Source organism: Equus asinus, unplaced genomic scaffold (genome assembly GCF_041296235.1).
Source record: "Equus asinus isolate D_3611 breed Donkey unplaced genomic scaffold, EquAss-T2T_v2 contig_336, whole genome shotgun sequence".
NCBI classification, from domain to species: Eukaryota; Metazoa; Chordata; class Mammalia; order Perissodactyla; family Equidae; genus Equus; species Equus asinus.
Window position 1 is genome coordinate 25,821 of NW_027225001.1, and position 9,180 is coordinate 35,000.

Here is a 9,180-nt window from a genome sequence, read left to right on the forward strand (position 1 = left end):
GGTAGATTTCTCACTGTGGCTTTTTTGCCAGGTCTGCACGCCCTTGTGTTTTTTTTCTGCTTAAAGGTTGCAACCTGAGCTAGCTTCTTTTGCCCATGTCCCTCAGTTTCAGAGGGTGGATTTCTCCGTGTTGCTTTTTCCCCAGGTCTCCACGCCCTTGTGTGTTTCTTTTGCTTAAAGATTGCCACCTGAGCTAGCCTCTGTTGCCCATCTTCGTCCGTTTCAGAGGGTGGATTTCTCAGTGTTGCCTTTTCGCCAGCTCCCCACGCCCTTGTGTGTTTCTTTTGCTTAAAGATTGTCACCTGAGCTAGGCACTGTTGCCCTGCTTCCTCAGTTTCAGAGGGTACCTTTTTCAGGGTTGCTTTTTCACCGGGTCTCCTCGCCATTGTATTTTTTTATCTTATTTTTTTTGCTTAAAGATTGCCACCTGAGCTACCCTCTGTTGCGCTTCTTGCTCAGTTCTAGAGGGTAGATTTCTCCGTGTTGCTTTTTCCCCAGGTCTCCACGCACTTCCTTTTATTTTTCCTTAAAAATTGCCACCTGAGCTAGCCTCTGTTGTCCATCTTCGTCGGTTTCAGAGGGTAGATTTCTCACTGTTGCTTTTTTGCCAGGTCTGCACGCCCTTGTGTTTTTTTTCTGCTTAAAGGTTGCAACCTGAGCTAGCTTCTTTTGCCCATGTCCCTCAGTTTCAGAGGGTGGATTTCTCCGTGTTGCTTTTTCCCCAGGCCTCCACGCCCTTGTGTGTTTCTTTTGCTTAACGATTGCCACCTGAGCTAGCCTCTGTTGCCCATCTTCGTCCGTTTCAGAGGGTGGATTTCTCAGTGTTGCCTTTTCCCCAGCTCCCCACGCCCTTGTGTGTTTCTTTTGCTTAAAGATTGCCACCTGAGCTAGCCTCTGTTGTCCATCTTCGTCGGTTTCAGAGGGTAGATTTCTCACTGTTGCTTTTTTGCCAGGTCTGCACGCCCTTGTGTTTTTTTCTGCTTAAAGGTTGCAACCTGAGCTAGCTTCTTTTGCCCATGTCCCTCAGTTTCAGAGGGTGGATTTCTCCGTGTTGCTTTTTCCCCAGGCCTCCACGCCCTTGTGTGTTTCTTTTGCTTAAAGATTGCCACCTGAAGCCAGCCTCTCTTGCCCATCTTCCTCAGTTTCAGAGGGTAGATATTTCAGGGTTGCTTTTTCCCCAGGTCTCCACGCCTTTGTGTTTTGTTTTTGCTTAACGAGTGCCACCTGAGCTAGCCTCTCTTGCCCATGTTCCTCAGTTTCAGAGGGTAGATATTTCAGGGTTGCTTTGTCCCCAGGGCTCCACGCCTTTGTGCTTTGTTTTTGCTTAAGGATTGCCACCTGAGGTAGCCTCTCTTGCCCATCTTCCTCAGTTTCAGAGGGTGGATTTCTCCGTGTTGCTTTTTCCCCAGGTCTCCACGCCCTTGTGTGTTTCTTTTGCTTAAAGATTGCCACCTGAGCTAGCCTCTGTTGCCCATCTTCGTCCGTTTCAGAGGGTGGATTTCTCAGTGTTGCCTTTTCGCCAGCTCCCCACGCCCTTGTGTGTTTCTTTTGCTTAAAGATTGTCACCTGAGCTAGGCACTGTTGCCCTGCTTCCTCAGTTTCAGAGGGTACCTTTTTCAGGGTTGCTTTTTCACCGGGTCTCCTCGCCATTGTATTTTTTTATCTTATTTTTTTTGCTTAAAGATTGCCACCTGAGCTAGCCTCTGTTGCGCTTCTTTCTCAGTTCTAGAGGGTAGATTTCTCCGTGTTGCTTTTTCCCCAGGTCTCCACGCACTTCCTTTTATTTTTCCTTAAAAATTGCCACCTGAGCTAGCCTCTGTTGTCCATCTTCGTCGGTTTCAGAGGGTAGATTTCTCACTGTTGCTTTTTTGCCAGGTCTGCACGCCCTTGTGTTTTTTTTCTGCTTAAAGGTTGCAACCTGAGCTAGCTTCTTTTGCCCATGTCCCTCAGTTTCAGAGGGTGGATTTCTCCGTGTTGCTTTTTCCCCAGGCCTCCACGCCCTTGTGTGTTTCTTTTGCTTAAAGATTGCCACCTGAAGCCAGCCTCTCTTGCCCATCTTCCTCAGTTTCAGAGGGTAGATATTTCAGGGTTGCTTTTTCCCCAGGTCTCCACGCCTTTGTGTTTTGTTTTTGCTTAACGAGTGCCACCTGAGCTAGCCTCTCTTGCCCATGTTCCTCAGTTTCAGAGGGTAGATATTTCAGGGTTGCTTTGTCCCCAGGGCTCCACGCCTTTGTGCTTTGTTTTTGCTTAAGGATTGCCACCTGAGGTAGCCTCTCTTGCCCATCTTCCTCAGTTTCAGAGGGTGGATTTCTCCGTGTTGCTTTTTCCCCAGGTCTCCACGCCCTTGTGTGTTTCTTTTGCTTAAAGATTGCCACCTGAGCTAGCCTCTGTTGCCCATCTTCGTCCGTTTCAGAGGGTGGATTTCTCAGTGTTGCCTTTTCGCCAGCTCCCCACGCCCTTGTGTGTTTCTTTTGCTTAAAGATTGTCACCTGAGCTAGGCACTGTTGCCCTGCTTCCTCAGTTTCAGAGGGTACCTTTTTCAGGGTTGCTTTTTCACCGGGTCTCCTCGCCATTGTATTTTTTTATCTTATTTTTTTTGCTTAAAGATTGCCACCTGAGCTAGCCTCTGTTGCGCTTCTTGCTCAGTTCTAGAGGGTAGATTTCTCCGTGTTGCTTTTTCCCCAGGTCTCCACGCACTTCCTTTTATTTTTCCTTAAAAATTGCCACCTGAGCTAGCCTCTGTTGTCCATCTTCGTCGGTTTCAGAGGGTAGATTTCTCACTGTGGCTTTTTTGCCAGGTCTGCACGCCCTTGTGTTTTTTTTCTGCTTAAAGGTTGCAACCTGAGCTAGCTTCTTTTGCCCATGTCCCTCAGTTTCAGAGGGTGGATTTCTCCGTGTTGCTTTTTCCCCAGGCCTCCACGCCCTTGTGTGTTTCTTTTGCTTAACGATTGCCACCTGAGCTAGCCTCTGTTGCCCATCTTCGTCCGTTTCAGAGGGTGGATTTCTCAGTGTTGCCTTTTCCCCAGCTCCCCACGCCCTTGTGTGTTTCTTTTGCTTAAAGATTGCCACCTGAAGCCAGCCTCTCTTGCCCATCTTCCTCAGTTTCAGAGGGTAGATATTTCAGGGTTGCTTTTTCCCCAGGTCTCCACGCCTTTGGGTTTTGTTTTTGCTTAACGATTGCCACCTGAGCTAGCCTCTCTTGCCCATCTTCCTGAGTTTCAGAGGGTCGATATCTCCGTGTTGCTGCTTCCCCAGGTCTCCACGCCCTTGTGTGTTTCTTTTGCTTAACGTTTGCCACCTGAAGCCAGCCTCTCTTGCCCATCTTCCTCAGTTTCAGAGGGTAGATATTTCAGGGTTGCTTTTTCCCCAGGTCTCCACGCCTTTGTGTTTTGTTTTTGCTTAACGAGTGCCACCTGAGCTAGCCTCTCTTGCCCATGTTCCTCAGTTTCAGAGGGTAGATATTTCAGGGTTGCTTTGTCCCCAGGGCTCCACGCCTTTGTGCTTTGTTTTTGCTTAAGGATTGCCACCTGAGGTAGCCTCTCTTGCCCATCTTCCTCAGTTTCAGAGGGTGGATTTCTCCGTGTTGCTTTTTCCCCAGGTCTCCACGCCCTTGTGTGTTTCTTTTGCTTAAAGATTGCCACCTGAGCTAGCCTCTGTTGCCCATCTTCGTCCGTTTCAGAGGGTGGATTTCTCAGTGTTGCCTTTTCGCCAGCTCCCCACGCCCTTGTGTGTTTCTTTTGCTTAAAGATTGTCACCTGAGCTAGGCACTGTTGCCCTGCTTCCTCAGTTTCAGAGGGTACCTTTTTCAGGGTTGCTTTTTGACCGGGTCTCCTCGCCATTGTATTTTTTTATCTTATTTTTTTTGCTTAAAGATTGCCACCTGAGCTAGCCTCTGTTGCGCTTCTTGCTCAGTTCTAGAGGGTAGATTTCTCCGTGTTGCTTTTTCCCCAGGTCTCCACGCACTTCCTTTTATTTTTCCTTAAAAATTGCCACCTGAGCTAGCCTCTGTTGTCCATCTTCGTCGGTTTCAGAGGGTAGATTTCTCACTGTGGCTTTTTTGCCAGGTCTGCACGCCCTTGTGTTTTTTTTCTGCTTAAAGGTTGCAACCTGAGCTAGCTTCTTTTGCCCATGTCCCTCAGTTTCAGAGGGTGGATTTCTCCGTGTTGCTTTTTCCCCAGGCCTCCACGCCCTTGTGTGTTTCTTTTGCTTAACGATTGCCACCTGAGCTAGCCTCTGTTGCCCATCTTCGTCCGTTTCAGAGGGTGGATTTCTCAGTGTTGCCTTTTCCCCAGCTCCCCACGCCCTTGTGTGTTTCTTTTGCTTAAAGATTGCCACCTGAGCTAGCCTCTGTTGTCCATCTTCGTCGGTTTCAGAGGGTAGATTTCTCACTGTTGCTTTTTTGCCAGGTCTGCACGCCCTTGTGTTTTTTTCTGCTTAAAGGTTGCAACCTGAGCTAGCTTCTTTTGCCCATGTCCCTCAGTTTCAGAGGGTGGATTTCTCCGTGTTGCTTTTTCCCCAGGCCTCCACGCCCTTGTGTGTTTCTTTTGCTTAAAGATTGCCACCTGAAGCCAGCCTCTCTTGCCCATCTTCCTCAGTTTCAGAGGGTAGATATTTCAGGGTTGCTTTTTCCCCAGGTCTCCACGCCTTTGTGTTTTGTTTTTGCTTAACGAGTGCCACCTGAGCTAGCCTCTCTTGCCCATGTTCCTCAGTTTCAGAGGGTAGATATTTCAGGGTTGCTTTGTCCCCAGGGCTCCACGCCTTTGTGCTTTGTTTTTGCTTAAGGATTGCCACCTGAGGTAGCCTCTCTTGCCCATCTTCCTCAGTTTCAGAGGGTGGATTTCTCCGTGTTGCTTTTTCCCCAGGCCTCCACGCCCTTGTGTGTTTCTTTTGCTTAAAGATTGCCACCTGAAGCCAGCCTCTCTTGCCCATCTTCCTCAGTTTCAGAGGGTAGATATTTCAGGGTTGCTTTTTCCCCAGGTCTCCACGCCTTTGTGTTTTGTTTTTGCTTAACGAGTGCCACCTGAGCTAGCCTCTCTTGCCCATGTTCCTCAGTTTCAGAGGGTAGATATTTCAGGGTTGCTTTGTCCCCAGGGCTCCACGCCTTTGTGCTTTGTTTTTGCTTAAGGATTGCCACCTGAGGTAGCCTCTCTTGCCCATCTTCCTCAGTTTCAGAGGGTGGATTTCTCCGTGTTGCTTTTTCCCCAGGTCTCCACGCCCTTGTGTGTTTCTTTTGCTTAAAGATTGCCACCTGAGCTAGCCTCTGTTGCCCATCTTCGTCCGTTTCAGAGGGTGGATTTCTCAGTGTTGCCTTTTCGCCAGCTCCCCACGCCCTTGTGTGTTTCTTTTGCTTAAAGATTGTCACCTGAGCTAGGCACTGTTGCCCTGCTTCCTCAGTTTCAGAGGGTACCTTTTTCAGGGTTGCTTTTTGACCGGGTCTCCTCGCCATTGTATTTTTTTATCTTATTTTTTTTGCTTAAAGATTGCCACCTGAGCTAGCCTCTGTTGCGCTTCTTTCTCAGTTCTAGAGGGTAGATTTCTCCGTGTTGCTTTTTCCCCAGGTCTCCACGCACTTCCTTTCATTTTTCCTTAAAAATTGCCACCTGAGCTAGCCCCTGTTGCCCATCTTCGTCGGTTTCAGAGGGTAGATTTCTCAGTGTTGATTTTTCCCCATTTCTCCACGCCCTCGTGCTTTTTTTTTTTTATTTCCTTAAATGTCGGCGCCTGAGCTAGCTTCTTTTGCCCATCTTCGTCAGTTTCAGCGGGTAGACTCTCCGCCTGCCTTCGACAGGCCCTCTGGACTGGAAAGCTTTCCTCCTCCCGTCATCACGGTCCTTCTCGGATGACGTGCCTGGTTTCGGTTTGACCGTCCCCGCCCGCCCTGATTTTCTAAGTCCTCCCGGGAACCCCGGGGGCGCTCCAGCCGCTCCGGGAAGCGGCGGCCTCCCGGCCGCACCGGCCCAGCCCGGCCCGGGCCGCCCCCTGGCCTCTCTGGGGGGAACTCTCCCCTTCCCCTTCCCGGTGATCGCCCGAGAAACCTTTCCCGAGTCCCCCTCCTGCGGCTGGGGCTGCGCCTTGGCGGCCGGGAGCCCGCGGGCGGACGCCCCGGGGCCGCACTGGGCCGGGAGGCTGGGTCCGAGGGGGCTCCGGGACGGGATCGGGCGGCCCGGCGGCCCGGCTGTGCTCCCCGGCGGGCCCGCGCTCCGGCTCCGTCCCGCTGAGGCGGTCGTCGGTCGCCGGGTGCCACCTGGCGGCCGCTTTTATATCGTCTCTTTCCTCCGGAGCTCCGGCGACGCGGGCCAAGGGACGGGACTCGGCCGCGGTGACCGAGGCAGAGTCCCGGGAGGCCGGCGTCGCTGGCGGGATCTGGCCCGGTGGCGCCGGGGCGTGAGCGCGACGCCCGCTCGCCGGAGATTGGAGGTGCAGGCTACTGAGGGAGGTGGCTGTCGCCGCGCCGCCCGGTGCCGGCCGGGGTGTGGGGCCTCCCGGACGGGTCGACCAGCAGCCGCCGGTGCCCCTCCGTCCCCGGGAGGGGGTGGGGGGCCGCCGCGGGGGAACGGGCGAGGGAGCTCGTCCCGTGCCCGGCCGTCGTCCCGAGGGCGGCCCGGTGGTCGGGCCTTCCGCGTCGCCGATCCCCTTTCCGCGCCCCGCTCCGGAGGTGGGCGACCGGCCGGGGCCTTGCGGGGGAGGCCCGTGGAGGGCGCGACGGGCTCGGCCGCCGGGCTGGCCTTTTCCCCACTGGTCTTCCGAGTCGACCGGCTCTGGCGGTGGGGACCGGGCCCGGTCCTCGGATGCCTCCTCCTCCGTGGCAGTTTTTTTTTCCAAGTCCCGCCCTGGAGAAGAGCGTGGACCGGCCCCGGGAGCCCTCGAGGGCGGGCCGGGGAGGGCGTCCCCGGCCCGGACGCGTGCCCGGGGTGGGTCCGGGCCGTCGGACCGGACTTCTCTCTCCGAGTTTCGCGGGTCGCGTCTTTGTCCGGAGGCGGGAGGGGGCCGGCTCGAGGCGTAGGTGGAGCCCCGGCTGAGGGACGGGAGCCACGGTCCCGCCCCGGGCCCGGTCGCCGGAGGCGCCTCCGCGGAATTCTTTTCTAAGTCCTGACCCGGCGACTCAGAGGGAGGGACCGACCGGTCCCGGCCCGCGCGGGCGGCCCGGGGAGGCTGTCCCCGGCTCCCCCTGCCGCCACGCTTCTGGGGTCGACCAGATGGCCCCGGGTGCTCCGGGCCTGGTGGCGATGGGGTCGTGCTTGGGGTCTGGTGGCCGTGGCCGTGATCCAGGGGTTCCCCTGGTGATCCGTGGGTGGGCCCCGTCTCCGGGCGCGGCGATTCTTGCCCCCGAATGGGTGGTTTTGTGCCGCCAGATAAGTGCTGACACGCTCTGCTCGGGTGACAGTCGCCCGAGAGCTTCCGGGTGCCTGGATGCGTGTGCGGGGAGGGCTCCGGGCTCTGGCCGAGAACCGGACGCCCGTTTCCACCCCCGCCGCTTGAGCCGCCCGCTGGGGCCTGCGCGCCGGCTCTTGTGCGTTCCAGGCGCCCCCACGACCGTGGTGCCACCTCCGGTCTCTGGTACCCGAGGGCGGCGGGGTTAGGGGCGCGGGGTCCTCTACCACGTGCACTCCCTGCCGCCGGCACCCGGGTGCGGTCGCGACTTACCCCATCCCACCGGCTCCGTGCCAGTGCGTGTCAGGCGTTCTCGTCCTGGGGTCGTCGCCCGCGCTTGCTGGAGGAGGAGAGGGGTCGGTGAGGCTGAAGCAGGCTCCTCCGCTCGCTGTCCTCGCCGGCCTTCCCTTGCTCGGGGGTCCCTCGCGTTATGCTGCCGACCGATGTGGTGATGCTGTGCTCTCCCGGGCCGGGCCTAAGCCGTGCCAGACGAGGGACGGACGTTCATGGCGAACGGGACCGCTCTTCTCGCTCTGCCCGCGGGTCCCCTCGCCCGTTCTCCCCCGCTGCGAGTGGCGTGTGGGAGGCGGCAGGGGTGCGGAATCCGGCCCGACCTCGCTCCCCCGCCCCGTGCCTCGTGGCGTGGGCGGTGTCGGGGTCTCCGTGACGCGGCGGATGCTCTGCCTGTGCCTCTTGGCTGTGTCTCGCGGGCGGCCCTCCCCGCGGTGGGGCGGGCCGTGTTGCCGCCGCGCCGCGCGCCTTCCCGGGCGCGTGAGCGCGTTCCCCAGGCCGTTGGCGGTGCCCCTGGAGCGTTCCAGGTCGTCCCTCAGGCGCCCGAGGCCGAGTGGCGGTGTCGTTCCCTGTTCCCGTCGGCCTCCTCAGGTAACCACTGCGCTGGTGTGTCTGAGGAGCGGGGGGGTCGAGTCGGTAAGGGAGGCGTGCCCCTCGTCCCCCTCGGGGGGGACGGGTGCCTCGTCGCCCCCCACGGCGTGCCGTGTGGGGGCGGGCAGGCTCGGGCGCGTGCCCGCGCGTTCCCCTTGCTGGGGTTTCCCCGCGGGTGTGGGAGTGACCGTGGCGGGCCGAGCCAGCGGCGTGGCGCTGGCTCTTTGGTTGGGAGGTGCTGTTTGATCGGCACCTCCGTCCCAGTCTCTGCCTCCCTTGGTCTCTCGGCCTGAGGGGAGGCACTGACTTGGGAGCCGCACAGGGGCCTTGTAGATCCCTAGCTAAGCCCAGTGTGGCCAGAGATGGCGAGCCCGGGGCAGCGCGGGCTCGCGGCCCTGACCACGGACGCTCCGACTTGCTCTAGGCCTTACCTCTACCGCAGACCCCTCCTGCGTTGCGTGGCCATGGTGTCTGTAAGCGCCTTGGTGGGCCCGATGGCGGACGATGGGCGGGGGCGACACGCCCTCGGCGAGAAAGCCTTCTCTAGCGATCCGAGAGGGTGCCTTGGGGTACCGGACCCCCCAGCCGCCGCCCCTCCTTTGCGCGTAGTAGCCACGGATGCCACCACCGTGGCGCGTGGGCAGAGCTGCTCTTTGCCTACCGCGGCCGGCGCCTCCCCCCTCCGAGTCGGGGGAGGGTCACGCCCGGCCGGGCCGTCGTCGGGCGCGGGGCCGCGCGTGTGCGCGAGCGTGCGCGTGGTTCTCCCGTCGCGCGCTGGGGCGGGGAGAGGGCCCGGCCCCGTCCGGGCTCCGCCCCGCCGCGAGCGGCTGGCTCTCCGCTCGCTCCCGTCCCGAGCCGCAGCCGGTGGTGGCGTGCGGGCATGGGTGGGGGCCGCCGCCGCTCTCGGGCGCGTTCCCTCGGGACGTG